This window comes from Ambystoma mexicanum, chromosome 1p, assembly GCF_040938575.1.
Source record: "Ambystoma mexicanum isolate Mex_15411 chromosome 1p, UKY_AmexF1_1, whole genome shotgun sequence".
Classification (NCBI taxonomy): domain Eukaryota; kingdom Metazoa; phylum Chordata; class Amphibia; order Caudata; family Ambystomatidae; genus Ambystoma; species Ambystoma mexicanum.
Genome location: NC_090921.1, coordinates 118,439,004 through 118,464,148, shown reverse-complemented (window position 1 = coordinate 118,464,148; position 25,145 = coordinate 118,439,004). Strand labels below are relative to the sequence as shown.

Sequence of the window (25,145 nt, the reverse complement as noted above, 5' to 3'; positions counted from 1 at the left end):
GAAGCTTGATCGGTGTTGCCAATCAAGTTTGCCTTTGTCATGCATTATTTGAGCACATTGGCTATGCTGCCCTGCCTTGTCTTCCCCGAGCTTGAGAAGTTGGTAGTTGTTGGAAGCTGTTACTGATGGTTTCTTAACCCCTTAAGTGCCAAGGACGAGTATGCTCGTCCTTTTTGCATAGACTTGCATAACAGCCTGGCACTATAGAGGGTGACCTATCTCATGTGGAGGCTTTGCAGGAAAAACACCGCTTTCACTGATGATTTTGTGATCTGAACCTTTTGAGTGAAAAAATCCAGCCCTGGTCCAGTTTCTCAGAGTTTAGGGCTGAGGGTTTGGGCAGGCGGCCTCCCAAATCGGAGATGTATATTTCCTATTGGCAGAAGGGCACCTATTAGGACTGGTATGTACATCCCGGGCATGCATCTTAGGGGGTACTCGAGAGTTAAGCCAGTAAGAGCCGAGGTCTTGGAACATCGACTCTACCACGGTGGATAGTGTTGACTTCCATGGAAGGGATTTCAGTTGTTGTCTTGAACTATTGCCAGGTTGTAGTCGTTGGGTGGCTTCTGACTCACAAAACGCGGCCAAATAGGTAGGAGTGGAGTGTACCTGCTCTCTGCATTTTTTCTTTTCACAGAATAATTCTTCATACTGAGACTGAGGGGGGGATAGTTTTTCTCGTACTTTGGTTAGGTGGGTTTCCTGTGCCTTGCTGCTTTCTCCTGGACTCTATCTGGTGGGTCCTGGTGCTCGGAGCCGGGGTGGCGGGAAGAGGCTGCCAGTAGGGTGGCGCTTGAGTGGGTGTATGTGTGTATGTGTGGAGGCGAGGGAGGTGTCTACGGAGGCCCTGTGTGAAGAAAGGATGGGGTCATTGGACTGAAGTGTGGCTACCTGCTCCACAGCAGGATCATTTATTTGTGGAGACTGGGCCCCCCTCAAGCTACAAAAATTAAAACCCACGATGGTCCCCCACTCTAAAGCTTGGCTCCAGACTGGTTGTGTCCTTGGCAGGGGCGTGCCCGGAGGGTGTCCTGAGCAGTGGAGTAAATTTGCTGAAAATGTTGGGGGGGACATGACATCTGAAGAAAAGGTGCCCCAGCCAAATGAATGGGGACAAAATGGTGTGCCATGAAAGTTGGGGGGAGTCAAACACCCCTGCCCCCCCCCCCCCCAAAAGAAATTACTCCCATAGTCCTGAGGCTTGCTTATCACAAGACCACTCTCAGAAAACAAGACCACGATGATGCACAGTCGGGGCAGACGGGCTTATCTTTGGTGCACCCTTGGTGTGCGACTGCCGCTTGCCACCTCGTGGTCTCTTTTGAAGGGAGCTCTTGTGCTATTACACTTCACCCTAGTGGTGGTGTTGGCCATCAGCTGAGCACAACATTGTAAGCTTGTGGGGTTGGGTGGAGCTCGGAAATGTGGACATACGTTGTACGTGTGGATTGGATTTATGAAGTGTGTACCGAGCTGTGAAGCATAGGAGCATTGTCTCTTGGAGACGCACACAGGTAGGAGGCGTCAATGCAGGATGCCCATGACCGCTCTAGGGTGTTCATTTTGAGAGCCGCCTTGAAGGCCAGTCTGTGTCCATCCCAATAGCGGGCACCCAGAAGACATCTAGGCCTCTACACGGCTAAGATATACAATGTTGCAGAAACCCCACAAGGTTACTAAGCATAGAGTGTGCAATAGGCCTTAAGGATCATCCTAGGATGCATAGATGCAGGGCGCTCAACCATGCCACTGTTAGCCAAGCCGCGCCCCACGAAATGCAGTTTTGTTAAGATGTGAGTTTGCCCCTTCTAAAGTATCCCTTTCCCCTATAGAAGAGATTAGGGGCACCCTACCACATATCACCCTTTCGTATCCCCTATAAAAGGGATTAGGGGCACCAGGGGCGTTGCTAGGGGGGGGCTAAGGGGGCTGTAGCCCCTGATCTTTTGGTTGTAGCCCGGATAGAATCTCAGGAGCTACAGCCAAAAGACTAGCTAGCCCCCAGTCCCAACAGTTCCGACATCAGCTTAGCCCCGGGTCTTTTCCAGACCTAGCAACTCCCCTGAGGGGCACCCTACCACATCACCCTTTCGTATCCCCTATAAAAGGCATTAGGGGCTCCCTACCACCTGTAATCCTTTCGTATCACGGTGGTTTGTACTTTATTCACAGATCAAGCGTGCTACTTCCTGCTGTGGAATGCACGCTGTGAACAAATGTTGAATTTTAGTGTTAGCACAAACAACCCATGTTTTTAAAATGTAAATTGAAGGCCCCTTGTCCTGTTACTCGCCTGTGTTGTGTCGTGCATGGTGGGCAAGTGGTTTCAATTTGCAGGCGCTATTTGCGCAGCGTGCAACAAGCCATCTGTGCGAGGAGTTCCATAGGAAATACAATGGATTGCAAATAACTTTCGACTCGTGCGCCAGATTTTGCAGACCATGTACTCCCCCATGACTCCCCACCCTCCCCGCGGACGGGAACGTTGGTGAAAGATTTGCTAATAAATAGTAAAAAGTTATTACGAAAACAAAAAAGCAGTTTCCGCTTACACGCTATTCATTTGTCCACAGACCCAAAACATTATTTATTTATTTTTTTGTTGGGGGGGGGGGGGGAGATTGTTTTTGCTCCACTGCACAGCCCAAATCGCTGGATGGATTTGTATCGGGTCCAAAACAACTTGGGCACGAAGCATTGACGGGCAATCCTTTTGTGGTTTGGGGTTATTCTGCCAGTAGTTAAAAAAAAAAATATATATTTTGATTAAGAATGAGTTGTCCGTCTCCCAATAAAATATATGGTTTGAAGAAAAAAAAAAAAACATTTGCAGGGCAACAAACGGGCAAATGCCATTAGGCAGGAGGTCGGGGGGGGGAAGGAAAGAGGGTACTAAGTGAAATTGGGAGTTGGAGGGAGGCTCGGGACAGAGTTTGCAACGCAAACCCTTCCCATAATGTTGGGTAATGAAGGAAGAAGAAGCACGTCTACCCGACTCCACAGAAACAACAAGGGGTGGTGGGGTGGTGGGGGGAATGGGAGATGGCAGGGGAGGTGAGGAGGCCATGAGGGAAGTGGGGGGAGCAGGCACAGGTGAGAGGCACTTCGAGAGTGCCGGGAAGGGGGAAACAATAATGTATTTCCACGATAACCGCAGGTATGACTACAGATAACCAGGGGTATCGGTAGTGCATTACAATGTAAGCGCGGTTAAAGAAAAAAGTTATTTACAAAAAAATAAGGGTGTATATTTTTACAGATGGTGACGTTGGGGGTGAAAAATCATGCCCATGGTCAAGTAGTGTTTCTGTTTTGACAAGTACATTCTGCCTGGATCAATTCATTATGTAATGCTGTCTGTGGTCTGTGTTCACTGTGGTATACATAGTTTGTGTGTTCCTTATGGCACAACTCCTGCAGCATTCTTTCCTTCCTGCGGGAATTATGCTGATCATGTACAATAGCCAAAGTTGAAATGCATATTGATATATCGAGTGCCACAACGTTTCAGAAGTTAGCTCAGTTTGTTAATCACTCATTGCAGAGATATGTGTTCATATGCAAGATTAGACTAGCAGATTCCATCAAGGCTGGCTGAGCCTTTCCTATGATTGAGGTTTATAAACCTGCCTGCATATGTGCCGGGTTTTGCAACACCACAGGTCCTATTATCCGCAATGTACCTGCACCAGATGGGAGTTGCTAAAAAGTAACCTGTCATCTGTATGAAGAAGGTCTAGACATTGGTTTGTTCAGATGGGGTGTTGTAAAACATAGGCAATCGCCTCCAATGATGAGCATAAACATTTAGACCAAGTGGTGAAAAAGTATCCAAATTCAAGAATGTGGAAGCAAAGTGTTCATGCTTGTATCCTGGCTTTGCCAGCAGACGATATAGAGATCCTGGTCAAATCATGTAATATCTCTTACATTACTGTGCTGTCTTCTGTGAGGTTTGCCTTCTCGTATGCTGATGGCATCGTTTAGCCTACTACCAGTGCTCGAAGTGTTTGTAAAGAAATAGTGGAACTATGTTCCCTGCTGGCCTGCCCACACACCACACAAACCCCATCGCCAAACTCTGTCCCACACGCAATATAACCCCCCAAACAAATGTGCCTGCTGTTTAAGGGAACGTTCAGTGCACTGCAGTGCAAGCTTCAACTTCTTCCTACACTTCCATTCCGGAATGGTTTCTTTTAAAAATAAAAGTATAGGAACAGTAAATCTTTAAAAAAATTTAAAGTAGAGGAACGGCAGCGCTCCCAACCACTCCTGCTCCCTTCGACCACTGTCCATTAGTTGATCTTTGTTCTTATGTAGGGCATTTGGGTGGAAGGGGGTGGTAGACTGAAGAGATCGGACCAGATGTTGCAGCCCTCGGGCAAACCTATTTTAAGATTTGCTCGTTTGACATAAAAAACAGTTTGCTTTTTTGTAAAAGTCAGATTTGTGTGCACATTTATAAATTACAATTTCACAAATCATTATTTTGGAAGTATATCATGCTTTAAAATACAAGCCAACCCCATATTCAATCTGTTAAATCACATCAATTGGTATGCTGCTACTTATAAACCCTTGATGATCGAGAGACTGAAGCTAGAATCATTCCCATTTTCCCTTGTCATGTTTGGTAATGTGATGTGTGTACTTTCCAAGTCTGTTTTATAAAATTAGATTCTTTTCCAGTTCTTACCATGAGCTAAAATAATGTGTTCAAATGCAGAAATTGCAGAGTTGGCGCACATCACAGCTTCAACCCCTCCCCCCCCCTTAACCAATATGTGATCCTGGGCATCTCATTTAATCTTGCATTGCCTAACCTCTCAAAATTGCCATTCCCTAAAGCTTTCAAAATTGTGAGACCTGCAGAGTGATTTCCTTCTCTGGGTATGATCTTCAGAAAAGCCCCACTCCTGGTTTCACTGGCTGCAGTGTTGCTTGCACTATAATAGTGAGCATTGATAAATTGTACACTACAGGCACATGTTCCTTTTGATCTCTAATGACAACACTATTTGAAAACGATGTCCCACTTCTAATCTCTGTCTGGATATAGACACCATCCTGGCAGCTTCTAATCTGCATCCACTATCCATGCTAGGGTATGTGTAGCTTTTCTCCTTCCTTCTATCAATTTTTGAGCACCTTCGCATTCTGTAAGGCAGATAATGCGAGTTTTCTGTTCTGGATTACATGTACCTTTTTACATATGGTCCTGCATTAATGCTACGGGCTGTATTACTTCCTGGATGCTATTGATAAAAAGCCTCCCGTATCTATACTAGAACAGGAATAACCTCTTCAGAGACTGCTAATATTGGCCTTCAAATGCTACTTGTTTATCTTTCTAATTAGAGCAAGAATGGAGATGGTAAGGGGACTTAAAGGGAGTAAACATGCTTATTTTGAATCCCTTCGTTCTTTGGTTTGGTGGAGAGGGGCCCCATCCATGTCTGTGCCCAGGGCCCCAAAGTGTTTAAAATGGCCCTGCCTACTCGAAGACCCCCCTGCCTTGGGCTATCTCTGCACACTATAACTGCTAGCATCTAGACCGGCTCCCACACAGCCCAGAGAAAGCCAGCCACAATGACGTCACTGAGTACCCATTGTGCCTGCCAGAGGCTAAACCCACTTCCTGCTCGGAAAATGAGAAGGGACGATAGAAAACGCACAGGAAGGGAGCGATTTCAAAGTAAACATGAGTGTTTAGAGCTAGATTCCATCAGCGTGACCGGTCTCATCCGAGAAGAAATGGAAAAACCAGGATGGGTGAAATCCATGTTTTTAGCCTTTCTATAGCCAACCCTTTTCACTATGTAGACCACCTCCCCGGTCCCTGGAAGAGGGAACGGCGAGGGGTGGTCAAAGAAGCCGAAGCCTGACACCCTTTGCCAAGGATTGCCTTCAAGTGCGTAGTACTTGCCCCACTCTCAACAACTGCCATTAACTGTTTCACTGCTTGTCCCATTTCCCAAACGCCAATGGTTGCCATCCAATGCCCATATACGCAGTGGCACATTGGTCCATTGGGTAGTTTGGATTTTAGACTCAGCCCCCACCCCCCCCTAGATATTTTGGGTTATTTTTTACTTGGCTGACCTAGAGACCTAGAGAGCCTTGGCAGGACAGGACCAAACGCAGACAATAAATGGAGCCCTCGGCCTGACAATTACTAGTGTAAAGCGTTTCCATGTTAGCACCTGCATTCGTTTGCATACATTTTTAGGCAATTGAAGTCGTGATGGGATGTTAGTACTTGCAGGCAGGACATAGGATTTGCGTGGCAAAGTCAGGGATGTCATTTAGGGGTCACCAGGGGTCGCTCTTGCTACCCCCGAGTTCTCCTTTGCTACAACTCTGGTCTTCCTTGCTACGTTTATTTTTTGTTTTACGAATTGAAGCTCCTTGTCTGTGATCAAAGCCATGTGGCGCTTTGTTTCTAGAGTGACTGGCTTTCTTCTCCAGGCTTCTCAAAAAAATAAAAATAAAAACAGGGGGTTCCATAAGTGTAACACTTTGAGCAGTGACCCTAAATAAGAAACAATAGGCATAACAAATAATGTTTCTATACAATAATTGTTACTCATGAAAGGTTTATTTCAGGTACACGTGAGTGGGCGAGTCACTGATTAGTCTGTTCTTAAACACCTCAAATTCACAATGCATATAAAATATTCCAAAAAGCATTTAGAGTAGAATCGGCATCCATTTCGGACTATGTATTTTGCTTTTCGCAAGTTGCAGTTCTAGCATGTTTTTTTTTTTTCTGCCAATACATATGGTGATCTATTTTTGTATGTAATGTTTATCCGTTACAGTGATATTGTAACCATATTTTTCAGAGTGTACTTAGGAACAACGCTATGTGATGCTACTTTCTGTGATGTCACTTCGGGGTGGGTTCAAATGACATCCCTTCCGGTGACGTCATCAGAGGTCAAGGGTCATGTGATTTCACTTCCACTGCCCCAGGCATTTTGGTGAAATGACGTCCCTGGGCAAAGTGCAGCAAACTAAGTGCAGAGCCCCTTAATTTGCATTTGATAACATCACAGGAAGTGACATCACAAGATGTGACATAACAAGATAATAACCACTACGTATGTAGGCAGCAGCGAAAACATGGTAATCCGAGAGGCGACTTTCCAATAACTACACTAGCAAAGTATAAAAGATGCCACCAACAATGTATAAAGACATATTCCAAAGAAAACGATCCAAACATGAGACGTCGGCTTTAATGCCACATTTATGTGTTCTTGTGGATAAGAGTCTGCATTAGAAACATGACAACCTGGTGTGCAAATCTAGTAGCTGTACACTTGAGCAAGCACTTTTTTATTTTTTTTTTAATGCTGGCCTCAAAACACAGAACCGGAGTTGCGCCTACCCGTTAAAGAAAGTGTCTGGAACCTGTCCACCCACATGTATCGACTTGTGCCCCGAAAATCAGAACAGGGCCAGAACCAGAGAAAATATCCCCTCCAGTCTCCAAGATGAAACCTCTCTTGTCACACCCTTGGCAAATGAGCATGTTTCATGCATAATGTGAGGAAAATGTTCACATCTACTTAAACGCTTTTTGGCTTGGTAGAAATAAGGGAAATGACTAACGGTACTGTGCTGGAGGAAGGCAGATTGCAGGCCGCTAACTGCTGCTTTGCACGTGCTTTCAAAATAAAAATGCCCCTTTGCAGTTCCTAACACAAGAATGGTCTCTTAAATAGGCCATCAATAGTAAATTGCACCTCCTTTTAAAAGCTCTGCTTTGAGAGAGAGCACGTGATCATCAGCATGAGGCTCCCAGCGCCTATTGGGTTGCTGGGAGGGGGAGTGGCGTTTGTCTCTCCAGCATCGCAGCAGTGGTTGACAGGTGACCAGTTACCTCACCAGAAGAAACAAAAGAAACCTCGAGGGAGAACAGCCGTGTGCTGCCCGTGCGCTCAAGAGTGGACTGCACCAAACTTAGGGACTCTGAGCACACGCCCCATGCTGCAGCCTGCAAGAGGGAGTCAAAGGCTCCCTCGGCGCGGGGCCCTAGCAGGCGCGGGGCCAAGTGCCGCTGCACAGGCATAGCGCCAGCCCTAAGTACTTGCATGCCAGGGCAGTGACTGGAAGGGGGTATAGGAGGCAGCTCATTGTCACAGCAGTCCTTAAGTGGGTGCTTTCAGACTTAAAGGAGAGAGTTAACTGCTTGTCGCATTGAAGCTACACCAGAATATTCTCATTGGAATGTGTGGAGTTGGATCACCCCCACAAAAGTACGTTTACCCCTCCCCCAGAGTCTATGTAGTTAGCCCCTCTCCCAACATTTGAAGGGTTAGCCTGCCCCACTGAAAAGTTACGCCCAGCTGCTCTAAAATGCCAGAGTGAAGATGGGGAAGGCAGCCTGCGCGGGCATTCTACAGCAGCGGGCAACAGGGAAGCGTTCAGTGGCGTGGCAACCAGGGTTGGGACATAAAAATGACTCTGGCACCAATGAAAAAGTGGCCCCTGGTTGCAAATGGCATTTCATTTATGACACTGTTGAACTCAAAAGTGAGTTTTTAGGTAAATTCTTTTGCAAAACAAGCATTTTAAAGAAGCCTGGTGACAGTCTTCCTGGTACTCCCCTGTCCCCCACACCACCATACTGTGGTTTCGGGGAAGAAGACGTGATGGAGGGGGTTCGGGAGGATGAGTGCGGGGGTACAGATAGATGCGTAGACAGGGTAGGGCCTAAGCGAGTAAGGCCCAACTAAGATCTGTAAATGCCCACTCGGTAGCGCTGTGTGGGCATTTACAGATGGTAATGGCACTGCAGTGCGCTGTGTGGGCATTTAAAGACGTTAATGTCACTGCGATGGTCCAACTACATTAGCTTCAGGCCCCGCTTGTTAGACAATCCTGGCTAGGCCTCTGGGTACAGGGAAGGCAGTGAGAGATGCACTGGGTGTCCGTGCTGTTTCCACGCCCTGTTCTGAGCTACCGGTGCTTGTCGGGCCGCACAGACCTGGTGGCGCTCAGGGGACGGGGAGGCCACCCGGGTACAGAAGATGCTTGCTGTTGTCTTGAAGTTCTTTCAGGGACACCATGTAAAGGGGAGGCGGTCAACCAACCTTGCTTATTGCAATACAACACCAAAACGAATTGCCCGTCTAGCGTTTGTCCCTCAGAGAGCTATGTGGGGGGCTTCCACTAACCATCAACCTTGCCCATTCAGCCGCAATCTTGCAGCCTGTATCTCACCCTACCAATAGCCAGTCCCCCCCACTGGGCCCTTTGCAAAGTGGCACTCAAAAGGGCCAAAAACTCGTTTGTGGATAGGTGTGGTCTGATTTACGGCATAGAATATAGATGCAATACCAGTACATGATATCACGCATGATATTATACTTTGGCAAATCTGCAGATGATAAAAATCATCTGATTGGGGGAAAGCTGTAATGGTATGAAAAATAGGGGAATACAAAGTAGAGGAATATCACGCTCTTGCTTTCCACTCAAGCAATAGTGGTTAAAGAGTATACCCTTGAAAGGACCAGGCAACTATGGTACATCCAGCAGTGCTTTGCTTACCAAAAGGAGAGCTTTCGGTAAGGTGTCGGATTGAGAAAATCTGTTTACAGGCCTTTCTTTATTCTAATACTTCAAGGTTTGCCACAAACCATTTTATTTCCATAGCAAGTACAAAGATGTCTCTGGGTTAGGATCACTTATCAGTGCAAAGCGTGCTCTACCGTAGGGATGTCTGATCTGCACCCTACCAAGTGTGCAAGCAGCAGACTCTGCCACAGATGGGTGGTCATGAGAGATGGGTGGTCATGAGAGATGGGTGGTCCTGAGTAACTGTGTGGTCATGAGTGACCAGGCCGTTCATTGAAGTGCTGTTCCCTCACTTATCTTCTTATCTTAATTATACTTGTAAAGCGCATCATTCGGCCGGAGGCACCATGGTGCTACACTGTAGAGCTGGAGGCCAAATAAGGAGAATTAAATACTAAAAAAGGAACGTTTTCAGAGCCAGCCGAAATGGAAGGTAGGTCTCAATGTCACGAAGGCAAAAAGGGAGAGAATTCCACTCCTATGCCGCCACCGCCACTGAAAAAGACCGCCCACCAACCCGATACAGTCTAACCCTCTGGGGCTGAAGAGACCCAACGGGCTTATAAGGACTGAACTTCAATTGGAGGTATTCCACTTAACCGATTTGTAAAAGGCTTTGTGGACCAGACACAGCAACTTAAACTGAATGTGCTGTTCGACAGACAACCAATGAAGCTGGTGTAGAAGCTGTGTCATATGGGCGCCGAACGGGGGGGGGATGGAGAACTGCTCTAGCTGCCATATTCTGCAGTAACTGCAGACGATGGAGCAGATGACGTGGGAGAGCTAAATACAAAGTATTACAGTAATCCATGTTACTGATTGCCAGAGGTGATGCAACCGGAGAATGGAACTTGGATGGAATACAAGAGAGAACTTTCCGTAGGGGCCGCAATTTAAAATGGACCTTCTGACAGGAGGAGGAGGAGACTGTTCAGCTATAGATAGTGAGGCCGAAATGTTTATCCCTACGTCCTTCACTGATGAAACTGGAGAGGGAAAGGGACCAAGGCTCACAGGCCAAAACTCGGTCCAGAACAAAGAGGGGGTAGCTGTACCCACCACGAAGACCTAGGTTGTCTTACTGTTCAGTTTGAGCTAGATCAGAGCCAACCAATCGCCTGTAAACAACTCCTCAGAAGACCAGCTGTCTCAGGCTGAGTTAGATCGAGATGCATAATAATTTGCGTGTCGTCGGCGTAAGAATAGCACAAAAACTCATGTGCGTGGATAATGGCAACCAAAGGCTGAATGTACATATTAAACAAAGTAGGGGACAGCGAGGAGCCCTCTGGGACTCCACGCAACAAAGGGACAGGAGGGGAATAGAAAGGAGGCAAAGAAACTGATAGTGAGCGTCCCACCAAAAAGGAGGAGAACCAGGTCAGCACTTGACCAGAAAGGCCGGCGGAAGAAAAACAGGTGACTAGGGTGCGGTGGTCAACTGTGTCAAATGTATCCGACAGATCCCACAGGATCAGGGCACCCATCTCACCCTGGTCCACCAATCACGCCAGATCATCCACAACTGAAACCAGCACAGATTCAGTACCTCGCCCGGGGCGAAAACGTGATTGAAATGGATAAAAAAAAACATAGGATTCCAGAAAGGCACTAAGAAGTGGAGCAACCAGAGACTCTAGCAATTGCATCAAAAAAGGAAGCAGAGAAATGGGGCAAAAATTGGACAGGACCAGTGGGTCCAAGCCTGGCTTCTTCAGCAGCGGGATAACAAGAGTATGCTTACGATTATCGGGAATTATGCCTGACGAAAAAGTCATTAACAGCTCTGGTTAGCCACAGAACAAAGTCATCTGACATTTGTTAGAATTGCAAGCGGTATTGGGTCGCTGGGAGATACTGACTTTAAGCTCTTATATCTGCCAAAACCTCATAGTCAGAAAACGCAGGAAAGGCAGACCAGAGACCAATCATTGTGTCAGGATAATGGGTAGACCCTGGGAAGGGCCAGACTGCACCACGTGAGGATTAGTCGGGTCAATGGCCTTACGGATAGTAGTTATCTTATCAAAAAAGGAAGAGAGCGAGTTGCAGAGTTCCTGCGAGGAGGGAGTGGTGGGCTGATATTTAGCTTGCAGCGTCAAAAATTTTACGGCTGCAAATAATGCTCTAGGCTGATTAATGGCCTGTTTTGCCACTAAAAAAGATGTGTTTAGCCACCAAGATGGCTTTTGGATATTAAACCGTAGCAAGAAGTACTCTATCGGAAGGCAAGTAGGCCGTTCTCCACTTTCTTTCCGCCTGTCTACGGTGCAACTAAGCGCATAAAGCCCCGCTGTGAACCAAGGCTCAGAGCGGTGGGACTTAACAAGACGGCGTTTGTCGGAAGCAAGAGTATCTGCCACTAACTTAAATGTCCACGAGACTGCAGCCAATGGGCAGTGGGTGGGCATTAGGGTAGTCTTTCATAATGAGAGAACTGACTTTCTGAATAGAGACAGAGTGCCAACAGCGCTTCGAAATAAACTGCCGAACATGGGTGAAAGGGGGTGGGGAAGAAATCGCTAAGAAAGGGATCACTGTTAAGAAAGCAGAAGTGAACTGTGCCTGCCACTACAGTAGTCTAGGATTTCAGTCAGGATTGGTCCTTACTTCTATTGCGAAGCGGATCCCGCCTACAGGGAGACATCCAATCATTTCATGTCTACTCTGACGGGAAGCCTTGTATCATACAGGGGAATTTCCCACTGTGGTGAAGATGTCCTTGCATTCAGGCTTAACTGGAGTTTCCATTGGCAGGTGTAAGTTCTTCTGGAAATGTGTACGCCCTTCTGAACCACCCGTCATCCATTCTACCCGTCAGGCAGCAGGCCTTGAAGTGATTACATTTTCGTGGCTATGCTACATTAGTCAATCATGATGCCACACCTGGGGGATCATTCCAAAGTGTCCCTAAATTGTGTCATTAAGACATTGTGTTCACCGGTTGGAAGACTAAAGGTGTCTTTCTTGGGCATCCATGTCATTTCATCATATAGTTGGTTAGGCGTTAATATGGCATGCTGGGATCTCTGAAGCCAGGGACGTGAGCTCTTTGTACTAAGTGAAAACAAAATAATATTTTTTTATAATATTCCAATCCCAATCTACTGATATGAGAGTAATTCAGACTAGGGGAGCTTTGCTGAGGCTTAAGTGTGTGTGTGTGTGTATAGTCATTTGACATTTGTATAGTGCAACATTACCCGCATAGCGGGTGTCTCGTCGGTATGCATTGCACGGTCCCTAAGAATTAGGAGGTCTTGGGTTGAGGCATGACTGGTAGGAGTTTGCTGAATATATATGTTTTTTACCTGGTAGGCTCTCCAGATTTTCCATGTGTGTACCACAAACCACCCTCCCCCCCGCCCCCCACATCCGCCAAACAGCCTAGCGCTGAGGAGCGTCGGGGTGATGGCCTTGTGTATGATGAGGGTCAGGCGTGTAACTGTCTGCTGGAGTGGTTTTCTCTAGGAAAGGACTTTTTTAATGTGGGGGTTGGGGAAACAATTCGACTTACTCCAATATCAATGCATGCTGTTAGTTTTGGTAGCATTTGGTTTCCCAGAGGCCACTTTGGCGGGGAGTGGGTGGAGTCTTGTAACTCATGTGTTGTGCCCTCGGTGCAAGCTGGTATGCTGGGGGTTGGCAGGTTGAGATCTGCTGGAATCTGGCATCTTCGGAGTGAGTCCTATTTCAGTCTTCTGACTTTCCACAATCGCTATCGATGTTTGTTTCCAATTTTTCATCGAGAGGAACTTGAACATTTCTTAAACTCCATGTATGTTTAGACTGTTTGGTTTATGTCAGGGAGTGTATGATCTGTGTATAGTCGGTTTGGACTTATCAGGTTTTAGTTTCCCTATTGATTCCATCCTGTAGGGGATGAAATGCTTTGAAACACAGTTTACTTGATGCATAAGTGTGTTACAAATGCACAATAAATAAAATGTATCTTTCAACTTTCTCCATTGTCTGTCACAGGGTGGTCTGTCTCTGTGCTTGGTAGTATAGACCTGTAAAGTTGCACTGCACTGTTGTCTCATGTAGGGATGTAACGGTATACCGTTAAAGATACCGTGAACCACTTAATTGAACAATAATAACCGTCACATTGTTTATACCGTTTATACCGTTAAGTGTGCTTTTCAATCTGATTTGGAAAGGCTGCAGTAAGCACTGTTGGATGTGCCGTCTGCCAAGTAGTTTCAGTTGGAGCAGTTTTTAATGCCATTCCATAAACCACACGTGCCTGACATAAAATCAATATGTTAGCAATAGGAAGAATAAATACAGTGCCAAGAAGGTAAAGGGTTTACTTTGGGATGGCGGCATTGGGGTTTATATATTTATGATGGATAATGTTTGCTAAACATATGACAATGGGGGATTTCCCTGGTTCCATCATTGAATTTACATATAATAAGTCACGCTGCTAAATTCACTCAGCTCTGTGGGTATTCCCTGCTGCCATAACAAAGGGTAACATGTCCGTGATTATTGAACACCTTTTGGCCCCTAAGTAAACTAAAGGCTGTAACGTAAAGAGAGTGTGTGTGTGCGTGTGTGTGCGTGCGTGTATGCGCACAAGCGTATACTACCATCAGCCTCCATTGATCTGTGGCATGCAGGTTATCAAGATGGCAATATGTTCATCTTCACCAGTAGCCAGTGGGGGAGCTAAAGGCCTAAATGACCACTATTCAGTTTGTTTTGCCAGTCGCAGCACCCCCCCCCGCTCCTCTCCACACGTGTGTTTGGTGGAAGCAAGGGGTGGCATTTCAGTGGAAAGTATGTTGAAAAGCCCAATTCTGGCCCTGGGTTCCTGATTTTGTTTGTGATGATAAATCTGACAATTTGTGACCTTTTTAGAAAATATTTGTTAAGATTAGTTAACTCCACCTGCAATACCGCGATAACCATGATATACCATCATTTGGCAAGAAGGTTATCATACCGTCATAAAACTAATACCGTGACACCCCTAGTCTCATGAGGGGCAATGCTTTGCAAACCATGTCTGTACAGTTGGCGTGTCTTTTGTGTAGTTGGGGCTGTCATGAAGGCTTTTGCTTGTGTGAGGAATGGGGAGTGGCTACCTTGTTTTGTACAGGTTCGTCAATCTTTAGTTTGTTGTTGTGGCTCCACATGTAGGCCAACACTGTGTGCGTGTTCTTGGAGTTTGGGTGTGGCCTGTTATCCACCAAGGACTTGTGCTATTGCGTAAAGAATATTAAATTAGTAGTATGAGCCTGCAGGGCTATGGGCTGATATCGGTAGAGTGAAGCTGCCAAGTTCTGTGGGGTGAAATATAGCCCCTGAATGCAATGCAAGAAATGGAGGCCAGAGTTATTTGGGAAGTCCCATTGAAGTATAAGGCCTGCACAGAAATGGTGATGTCAGACATGAGGCCTATTGAACCGAACACAGGCCCAAATCTCAAAGGAAAAAGTGGGCTTAAATCTCAGTGCGAAGATTTGCGCAATGGATTTCAGCAAGGAAAAGAGACATGTGGCTGACAAGGCTGTTTTATTAAATCCAAGGAGAGCAGCACTTGTACTTAAAGAGACGGGTAGCAGCGTGTACATTATCTTCAATGTAATACCAGTTTGTGCTCCAGTCGTCTCAAGTCAAACCAAGCTTATTACAAATATAAGAAATAAAAGAACTTATTTTTCCTTATCCAAATGGCAGTATGCAGAGAGAAGTGCCTACTAGACTTTCAGAGTTTGAACTTAGTTTTCTCATATAACTGCCCTATACATATGGACAATCCAGAAGTGATATTCATGTATTTTGCAACTGTGAGATTAAAGCAGTACATTACACCTGGATATAAGACCAAGGTGCTTTTTATTAAATGTCATGCATTGTGTGTGACTTTTAAAAGCCATTTCTTGCAGAAATGTACATGCAGCTGGTCATTTCTCCTAAAGATTAATTTTGACCTCCAAGACGTCCCTCTGCTGTTCTTGGAGAGGGAGGTCTGGTTGTCCACCATCAATTGGAGCCAAAAAATAGCTTAAAAAATAGAAAGAAATACATTGCCTAGATTTAAATCATGGTGGAAATAGATAATGATATGCCTCTTCTTTCAGCAGAAGTGACCTTGAGGTCACAATTCCCATAAAATGGACATTACAGTTGCGGCCAGGGCATTACAGGCCATGAAGGGAGATGCAAAGATAAACATGAGCCAGCCTCTGGCTGATCACATGCTTTTAAAAGGGTAAATGAAACTGAAAGTGAATAAAGAAACGAGAGTTTATTTAATAGGAAAATACATATTGCATAAAAAGGGCAGCGTATATGACACAACGGTCATTCCAGACCTTTATTAAAGGTGACAGTAACCCCCTTTGAACCATGCTAAAACGATGTTTGTGTGATAATTTGGGCCTTCGCTTGATTCCGAGAGGGTTGACAGTTGGTGTGAGGGTGAAGGGTAAAATTAACATGGGAACTATGAACTGGCATATTTTTCACTGACTTCACTGACACAGCTCCTGAGTAAATTAAGAAAAAGTGTATCTCTGCATAGGAAGGGCGTGCCGACTTCAGATTAGCATCATCTGATTTGCCTTAAAATGTAGTTCATAAAAATAGATCCATACATAGATTTGAAAAATTAGGGTACTTGCCATGTTGATAGACTTTCAGAGTTTTTGAACATGCCAAGCCCACATGTCAGTTTGGGATGATGAAGCTTTATCCTCCCACAGCTTTTCTAACTCCCACCCCTCATCTCCTCGTCCTGTTAGCACACAGGTGGGAGGTGGGTAGCGACAATCAACCAATCCCTTGCTGGAATCATAACAAGTTTGTGATGTCATTTGCCCTATAAGTAAACCAATTTGCATTAGAACTGGGATTTTTCCACTTATTCCAGGAGGTAACCTGCTGCTGAACTGTGGCGTGAAACACCCAAGCAGAGAGGCCCCAAATCTTGCATTGGAGACAGGGACCAGGAGACATAGAAGCTGACTGGAACCCCTTGGAGGAACCAGAGGGGACTATCCTGGACTGACACCCTTGCTGTCCCAGAGGTGCCTTGCTGTTCCCTGATGCTCATTACAAGGTCTCTACTGTAAGTAAAACTATCCCCAAAGCCATAGATTGTGTAGGCCCTGCATTTTTAAGCATTTTTAGTTATTTTCCACATAGCAAAATATCCTGTTTGTCTGTGTAGATCCTTAGCATATTTAATTTAAGTAAATCAGTTAATTCCCCTATAGAAATCGTGGGATGTGTTTTTATTGGAATTCAAAACTAACAAGCTCTTCGAAATTTGTTTTGCGCCAGTATAGACATAAAGATTTGCCAAAAGAATTAATCCCAAAACCCTATTTCCACGTGAGTGTGCAGGGTGCAAAATGAAATGGCCCTTTTGTTCCCATTGTGCTCTGACCAAAACCACAAATCCCTGCCTGTTCTTTTTAGGTGTGGCAAAACAAATGTTCTCATTGCTTTTCTTTCTCTCATATTGCATCTATGTTAATAAGTTTAAAAAAAAAATCCCCTTTTTACTCCCTTTTTCCAAAAAGTGAATTTATCAGAATCCCAAAACGATTTTCCCATTGTGTTCCCACTCTCTGCCACCCGCCTTCAGTTCAGAGGGGTCAAGTCTAATTAATGTTTGGAGGGTGGGCTTCGCTGGGAGAAAAAGGTATTCTATCCAAATCGGCAATCGCAGTGTGTCTTGAATTGTTCTTTTCCTGTATTGGTGGGTGATTTGAAAAGAAAGATGTGGGAAATTGTGACTGGTGCCATTACGGAAGACGGTTTTGTTCTTGTATTGCCACGCCATTGGTGGCTGATGTTCGTCTGTTTGTCAAATTTGGTTTAAATTAATAAATCTATATTCTTACCACACACCGGCCCGGTTCCTAGTCCATTGTGGCACCAGGTATTTGTTGGGGTTGGGTGCGAGACGGGTTGGAGGCCTTACCAAAGTGAACCTTAACAAACTAATAGTGCTGTATTGTGCGCCACATTAATTGGGGGTGGGGAGGGTGACTCCCTGAGTTGAGTGTGACTGTGTAATAAAGCTCGACAGTTGCAACTGCCCTTGCCTTTCAAGTCTGACTAGTTCTGCAAGCTGGCAAGAAAAAGCAATGCTATAGTAGATTGGTTGCATAGGTGGGTAGGGAGAGCGTCGAGAGAATCCTAAGGGAGATACCGTGTATCATAGATGGTCTGTGAGCGTGTAAGTAGTGGAGGAGAGATGGGTGGCGGCTGTCTGTTTGTCTGGGTATTTCAGTAAATGTTTATTGGGGATCTGCAACCTGCAGCTCTCTGGATGTATGAAAGTACAACTCAAATGATTTCCCGCCCGCCCCACACTCCCTCACCCCACCTATACTGGCGAGGGCTGACGGGAGCTGTAGTTCAAAACATCTGGAGCACCACAGGTTGCAGGTCCTGAAGAATCTACTTGAGGAAGAGCTACATCGTTGAGTGATTTCTGAAGGGCAGTGATCTTGTGAATCCAGAATGCTGATGGATTGGAAGTGTGAGGGGTTTGTTCGAATTCTGTATCCTCGCCTGTTAAGCTACCTGCCTCTGCTCCAGTGTGGTGGAGCCTCCTCAGTCTGTGGAGTCTGTGTTGCTGGAGAGCCCAGTCCCTGTAGGCCAGCTGGCAGGTGCAGTGATGCCTGTAGCCTGGCAGGAGAGCGGTGCTGGTATGTGGGCAATAAGGGGGAATCGGGGGCAGGGAGATGTACTGCATCCTTTGTGTACATGGAGGGAGGGGGGGTCTGATAGTTGGGTTACCCATGTGTGACTTGGGGAAAGTACCAGTCTGCATTTGGGTCTGAGCTCTGGTTTGGTAGAAGGGTCACTCTGTGTCTCTGGACCAATTGCTGTTAGGTCGGGAACAGTTCAGTATTAAAGGCCCTGTTGGCGCCTCCATGGAGACGATGAGATGCTATGTGGCTTGGTAGCCCATGTTGATGGCTACTGTGTTCTAGGCTGTTGCCAACTGGACTGAAATGTGTTTGCCCTGATGCCCCCCTTTGGAATGGCCGAACCTTCATCAGGAGGGAAGATCATGACATTACTGGTGGTTTTCTCTTTGAGGAACGCTGGTTCGTTGCCACTGAAGTCTCGCTGAGTGATGGAGTGGTCTTGAATTTTTCCAAATGGAGGACCGTATATAATCTTTTGGGCCGGTTAGCTGTAATCCCTCGGGCACAGGAGAAGGAGAGGCTTTTAGGCATTATTTGGAAACTTTAGAAGTTACGGGCTGCGAATCTTGCCCCTTTTGCCTAGACTCCAGTAGGTGAGGACCACCATGGAGATCAGTTGTGGAAGGAGACAAGGCACCATAACACAATGCGTGAAAATGGCAAAGCACTTTAATGCCTTGCTGATGTGATGTCGCTATCCATCAGTGCGCCATTGAAACTCCCCCTCTTGCTGGGAGAAGGAGCCATGGTTACGGCAGGCCCGAATGCGTAGCGATTAACATGGTTATTGCAGATTGCAATTTTAGTTTAATTTCGGTTAACCATAAGGTGGTCTCTGGCTACACAGTGAAACATGGGGCGTCCTGCCGCTCATATTTTGCTGCCTAACCCTTATTCATGTACGCCTTCTAGTAGTTTATTGGATTTATTTTGGTTATAGAGCAAGTACCAATCTGCCCTTTTCTCATCCACAACAGAGATATTTCACAGATCCAATAACATTTTATCAGCATTTATTAATTTGCTGATATTAGTTTTTCATTCCTTTTTATCTTTCAATTTTTAATATCAAACGAACAAAAAAGCGAGTTTTCAAAACAAACAAACATGTTCAATGTGGTTGACATGAACAAAACAATTTTTACAGAACAACATAAGTGTAAAACATAGTGTAATGTACAATTCTGTCATTTTCATTAGGAGACGGTTACAAAACATAAAACCACTCCTACACTATTGGAAGTAAACTCCTAACTCAATTCCAAAGTTACTGGCAAAGTGTACTTAATGTGTCCTTTATATTGACCTCGTAAGTGTGAACTGCCGAGCAAACGGTTGACCAATTCTTGGGACCCAGGCCTGGATTTTAGGGGGCCGTGCTCTTGGGTTGGGTGTATCGGAGGCAGAGGAGCAGCTTAGTTTCATGATCTATTAATCTAGTGATGTCCGAATCAAGTTACCCGAATGGGGCGAATCCTTGGTGTCACTTGAGATGTCTGGGCTGAGATGAAAAGCACGATAGATGGATCATTCTGGTATGGTCCATAAGGGATGATGTGAGACAGACAAGCATTCCCCTAGGTGCCTGGTCTTGTTACCGCGTGGGGTTAGACTGTCTGGCACAAGCGGGTGAGAATGGGGATGCTTATAGATGTTTCACCGCTTCGCACTTTAGCTTGCCCCTTACCAAGATGAGAACGCACTCTGTTCTCCGTAATAGGCCAAAGTAGGGCTGGTCAATATGGACCAAAAGTCATATCCCGATATTTCTGGGCTGAATGGCGATGTACGGTTTATATAATATCTATATTGTTGGCGTGGGTTAAATGCTCAGTTGTAAACTGCTGAGGTGTATCAAACTCCTTTAAGACACTGACCAAAATAAAATGCAAATACAAAGCTCCTCTTTCTGTTTTAGGATACACACAGCTGTGTTAGTATCAAAATGTAAATACATGGAATCCTTGCGATAAAGGATATACTATACATAATAAGTCTCATCCTATATCAATTTTGAAAATCTATAGATAGATCGCCCAGCCCTGGGGGGAAGCTCACTTGAGTTGGGCAGACAAGGAGTGTCTCTCAAGACAGTTTAGGTTTGGACTATTTATGTAATCCGGTTTCCTGCACAGTTAAATTGCCCCAGGGTCTTATTGGGGATGGGAGTTCTAGACCGTATTTATTTTGGCAGAGCTATGTCTTTTGGTGCATTTAATTTCTCCAGAGACCTGAGCTTAGGAACCTTTTAGGAATGGGCATGTAATGGATGGGTTCACACAGACAAACTGAGTCCAAATAACGGAACCAACTCAGGAAGCTGGCAAAGTACTGCTTTATTATCAATTATCTAAAACGGGGAGTTAAAACTAACATCAACGGACGTATGCTCGATATCTCTCTGCAATCTTTTCACAAAATAAAGGTTGTATATCTAAAATACGTCAGAGGTGACGTCATACTATGTGGCCAAAATGAAAAACCTACAGGGGATCGGGATAGGCTTAAGTGAACATCTGAGTATATTATCTATAGGAACTAGGATTGTAATTGGCTGCCTACTGTCGGGTAGACTACATATGCCTTTCTCTAAAATGTCATCTTCAGAAACATTAGATAATTTCTCATTGGTTCTCAAACTATAAGGTCCTCCGTTATATGGACCACTATAATTGGTTGGCACGCTTGTGCCACGTCTGGAACATTCGGTTCACTTAGCAACATGTAAGCCCAGACCCAGGTGCAAAGAGATGGGGCATAACTCTACCTCCCCACGCAATTAGCCCAACATCTCTCATCGCCCATGCCTTCTGCCATGAAAATTGTCTTTGAACTTGGCCTTGTAAAGTATCCTTGTCTCTATAGAATACACGGGAGGGAAGGCACTCGCTATCATGTTCTAGGACTCAAGTTCAAACTCTATTTTCATCCTTGGCTCACGTGACAGGAGACCACAATTTGGTCAATTTTGCAGTTTTTAAATGTCTTAAATAAATTAAACTTCACACACTTGGTGGTCTTTGTTTGCACCTTAACAAGAGATGATTCACCTTTTGTAAGTTTGCTCCTTTCCCGAGTAGATGGCTGACCTTGGCTGTTCAGTCTTGATTCAAGGCCAGACAACCTCGCCATGCAGCTCCACGATTCAGACTATTAAGTTTGCCCTTGCCTCTTCGTGGGTCCTGGCTTACCAAATTCATGATACCGATGTCCAGCTTCTATGATATGATTGGTTATTTATAACGCGCTTCAAATCCAGAGCTTTCTAAGTGCGGACCCGGTCATTGAACCTGTGTTGCTTGTGTCTTCTTGCTTCCATGGCGATCATATTGCCCCTGAGCTATCCTCCCTGGCTATTCTATACAATGGCCTGCATTCTATTCCACGTATAGCCAGCTTCTATGATGACTTGGTCGACTTGCGTTTCAGCGTCTGTATAATTATTGAACGGTTTGATATTTTCTTTCTATTGCGCTTATACACAAGTGTTTCAAAGCGCGATTCTCTGCAGCACTTTGTGCACGTCTAATCTTATTTTTTGTATAAAAGTGTACTTGATTCTTATTCGTTTCTTTCTTTTACTTGCTTTTCATTTACTTTTCACGTGTTGTTGATGTTCAGTGATAAAATGTCAATAAAAACTTATTGGAAAAAAAAAAGTTCACTTGATTCTTTGCTTCGTCATTTAGTCTCTTCAGGATCTATACATCCTTTTCAGCCAGTATCCGGAGACGACGTTCATACTTTTTATGACGTTACAGGCTTCTTTTCTCTGCTCCTTCTCATATTCCTTTAGGGAGTTCCTCCCTCAAATTGTCACCCCTTCGGGATACATTCGATAGGGTTGTCTGACGGGGTATCTTCTTTCGAACATACGTTGTGGTATTGGCACAACTGCTGGTCAAACACTGCACAATCTCAGGCTTCCAACATACGGGAGATGGGGTGGGGGGGTTCCTGCAGAGGCCTGCAGCTGCTCCTCTACAGACCTTTCCAAATTCAGGAGAGAATGGAGGGTTTGGGGGGGGAATGAAGTGCGAAGGGACGTTTTATGATTGCATTAAATTCCACTGATGGACTGGAATGTAGGACAAGCCTGGGTTTTACCTTCTCTAGTAAGGGGTTTCGATGGAGTGGTTGTGCTTGAGGGAGTTTGTGGTAGGTGGCGCTCAGTTAAGAGTTGAAGTTCGCTGGCGATTGAGTGGCTGGCCAGGGGGCATGGTGTGGGGGGCAAGTTCTAGTGTGGGCTTCCTTTGGATGCCAGGATCTCCCCTTTGTAGAATCCTTGTTGGACAGCCACTTGATCCAGTGCAAACTCTCAGGATCACAATCTCCTCCTACTAGTTTGGGAGTAAGTTGGTTTTATGGGGTGTCCTGGTGAGAGACTTGTAGTTTTCTTATGACGGTGCCAAGTCCCGGCTCAGCCACTTGCATATTATTCTGAGGTTGGCCTCAAAATGTGTACTCGCTAGTGGCGAGTGATAACGGACTCTTGGCGCGTAAGAAATGGGTCGCTGTGTGCATGGATAGAGTGGCGGTGGCTTGTGACCTTGCAACATTGTGTACCCCTCTTCTGAGGGCTTTCAGGAGGTGCCTGGGGTTTAGTGCTTCAGGAATGTGTCCCGGTCCTCTGTCACTGTCTCCTGTGCATTAGTGGGTGGACTATGTTTAGTCACTAATTTAAAGGGTGTGACCAGTGCCCATTTGCGTGGCCTCCTTCACCTACAGCACTACAATGTCCCTTTCAGGGCATCTGTGAGAATTTGGTGCCATTTACCAGGTTCCAGGAACAGTTGGACAAGCTGGCCAGGGCAGAGGGCGTGGGGGGCGGGGGGAGTAAGTCTGAGTTTCTGGGGAGTAGACCTGGGGCTAGGGTAGTTCTTGGGGTGTCAAGTGGACCGTTTAGGACAGCCGAGCTGGAGCGCTCCTTGAGCCGTATTGACTGTGGTTGGACTGGGCCCGAGAGGCCGATTCAAGGCAGTGAACTGGGTACGAGGGCCACTCTTGCCAATGTAAACAAGTCTGCCAGGTAATACATTTAATCTCATTAATAGATGGCAGCGAGCCCTGGCACCGCTGCCTGAGGGCATGCACACGGATCTGCGCAAGTCCTGGTGCTGCGGGACCGCGCGTGGGTAGCAGTGGTGCTGGTTGGTGGAAGCAGACCAGAGGCTGCTGGGTAATGGAGTTAACGATCTAGACCCTCCACTTGGGTGTATGCACTCCCCCCCCGTGTAGGCTGCTTCGACTGGGAGTCAGAACATTTGGTAAGGGGGTGGGGGATTGAAAGAATGTTCATGAAAACACTAAGTATGGGCACTGCCAACGCTGGTTGATCAGGAACAGTTGATGCCACAAACTCTTGAGTCTGGATTTTTGTGATGCCCAGCCGTAGCAAAGCCAGGAAGGATCCGGGGGGAGCAAGAAGGATTTTGGGGGGGTGGGATTGCGCCCAATTACTTAGTCATGCTAGCACCCTCCAAGGACAGGCTCCAACTACCTAAACTTCCTGGAAGAACACGACGAGAGATGGGCCCTAGAGGAAAACGAGAAAGACTGAAATCGTGTCCTTGCAGAATTATTTTTTTAGGGGAGGGCTATGCCAGAGGAATCTTTCAGAAGGAACCAGGGGGTACAGAGTGTGGGAGCAACCACAGGGCGGAGGTCTGCGATGGAAGCATGCTGCCTACCCCATCACTACCGAAGAAGCCAGGTCATCCTGGAGAGGGCAAAGAACCGGATGGGTAACCCACCGGGACCGTTTTGGTTGAGTAAATTGCATTGTGGGAATCGCAGTTTGGTGCCACATTTCAAGCAAGTAGTGGCTATTGTTTGAGCAGCATTTACTTGCCACGTGAGCCCCCAGAGAGAGGCCCCTGAAATATGATATGATATTTATAACGCGCCTATACACAAGTGTTTCGAGGCGTGACGAGGTAAGGGAGGGGGAACAGAGGGAAGACGGACAGCGATCTTACTAGGCCAGGTGCCATTCAGATCGCGTAAGTGCATGGGGAGGGGGGAAAGGGAAAAGGGCATGGGGAAGGGAGAGGGGAAAGTGCAGTACATGGGATAGTAGAATAAATAAGGTAATAAAAACGGCCAGATGGTGGCAAGTGCAATGAAGTGCAGACATAAGTGCTAGTAGGGGGACAGTAGGGGTACTGAAAACAGTCCCCAGTGCAGGGGTTGTCGGGGAGGCAGGGCAGGTGGGCAACTGGTGGGGCCTGGGCCCGAGAGTCAGAGGGGTGGCCAGGTAACCAGTGCCGTTTCATCCAGGAATTTAGCAGGGGAGGGGGGGGGGGGAGAAAGCAGAGGCAAAGAGGGAGGTTTTGAGGTGCTTCCGGAACTGGAGATGGTTCTCCTCAAGTATCGGGGAGGCAGGAAGGCTATTCCAGAGGGAGGCACCAGCTGATGAGAGAGATCTACCACCAACTCGTTGCTTGGAGAAGCAACTGACCCTGAGGGAGTTGGATGCGGAGAGCTCGAGAAGGAAGATATTTAGGAAGAGATAGTTGAAGGTATTGCGGCCCCAAGCCCCAGAAGTCCTTGTGGAAAATACAGAGGGTTTTGAACTTAATCCTCATAGCCACTGGGAGCCAGTGAAGAGACTTCAGTCCTGAAGAGATACGATCCCTGGGCTTGAGGCCAAGGACAAGTTTTGCAGTTCTGTTCTGGATCAGTTGCAGAGAGCCGGAGAGTAGAGGCAGGCAGATTTAGATAGGCTGTTCGATAGTCCAGCTTAGAAAGAACCAGAGTTCTGGAGACAGTGATCTTCTGGAGGAAGGAGAGGAAAGGAAGTATACCTCTGAGGAGGTGCAGCTGGTAGTGTGACTTCTTAGAGACGTCAGAGATGTGAGGAGA

At 46.1% G+C, this 25,145-nt stretch overlaps 1 protein-coding gene across 3 annotated transcripts in view; it reads left to right on the top strand.

Annotated features, from left to right (window-relative positions):
• The window catches only part of LOC138566936 (phospholipid scramblase 1-like), a 230,039-nt gene that overhangs the window by 55,315 nt on the left and 149,579 nt on the right, over positions 1-25,145 (top strand). Inside the window, exon 2 of one of the 3 annotated variants that reach the window (XM_069644695.1) lies at positions 16,484-16,681. The exons of the other annotated variants lie outside the window; for them this stretch is intronic. The gene's annotated coding sequence lies outside the window, so the exon portion shown is untranslated. The remainder of the gene's footprint in view (positions 1-16,483; positions 16,682-25,145) is intronic. 3 annotated transcript variants of the gene reach the window in all.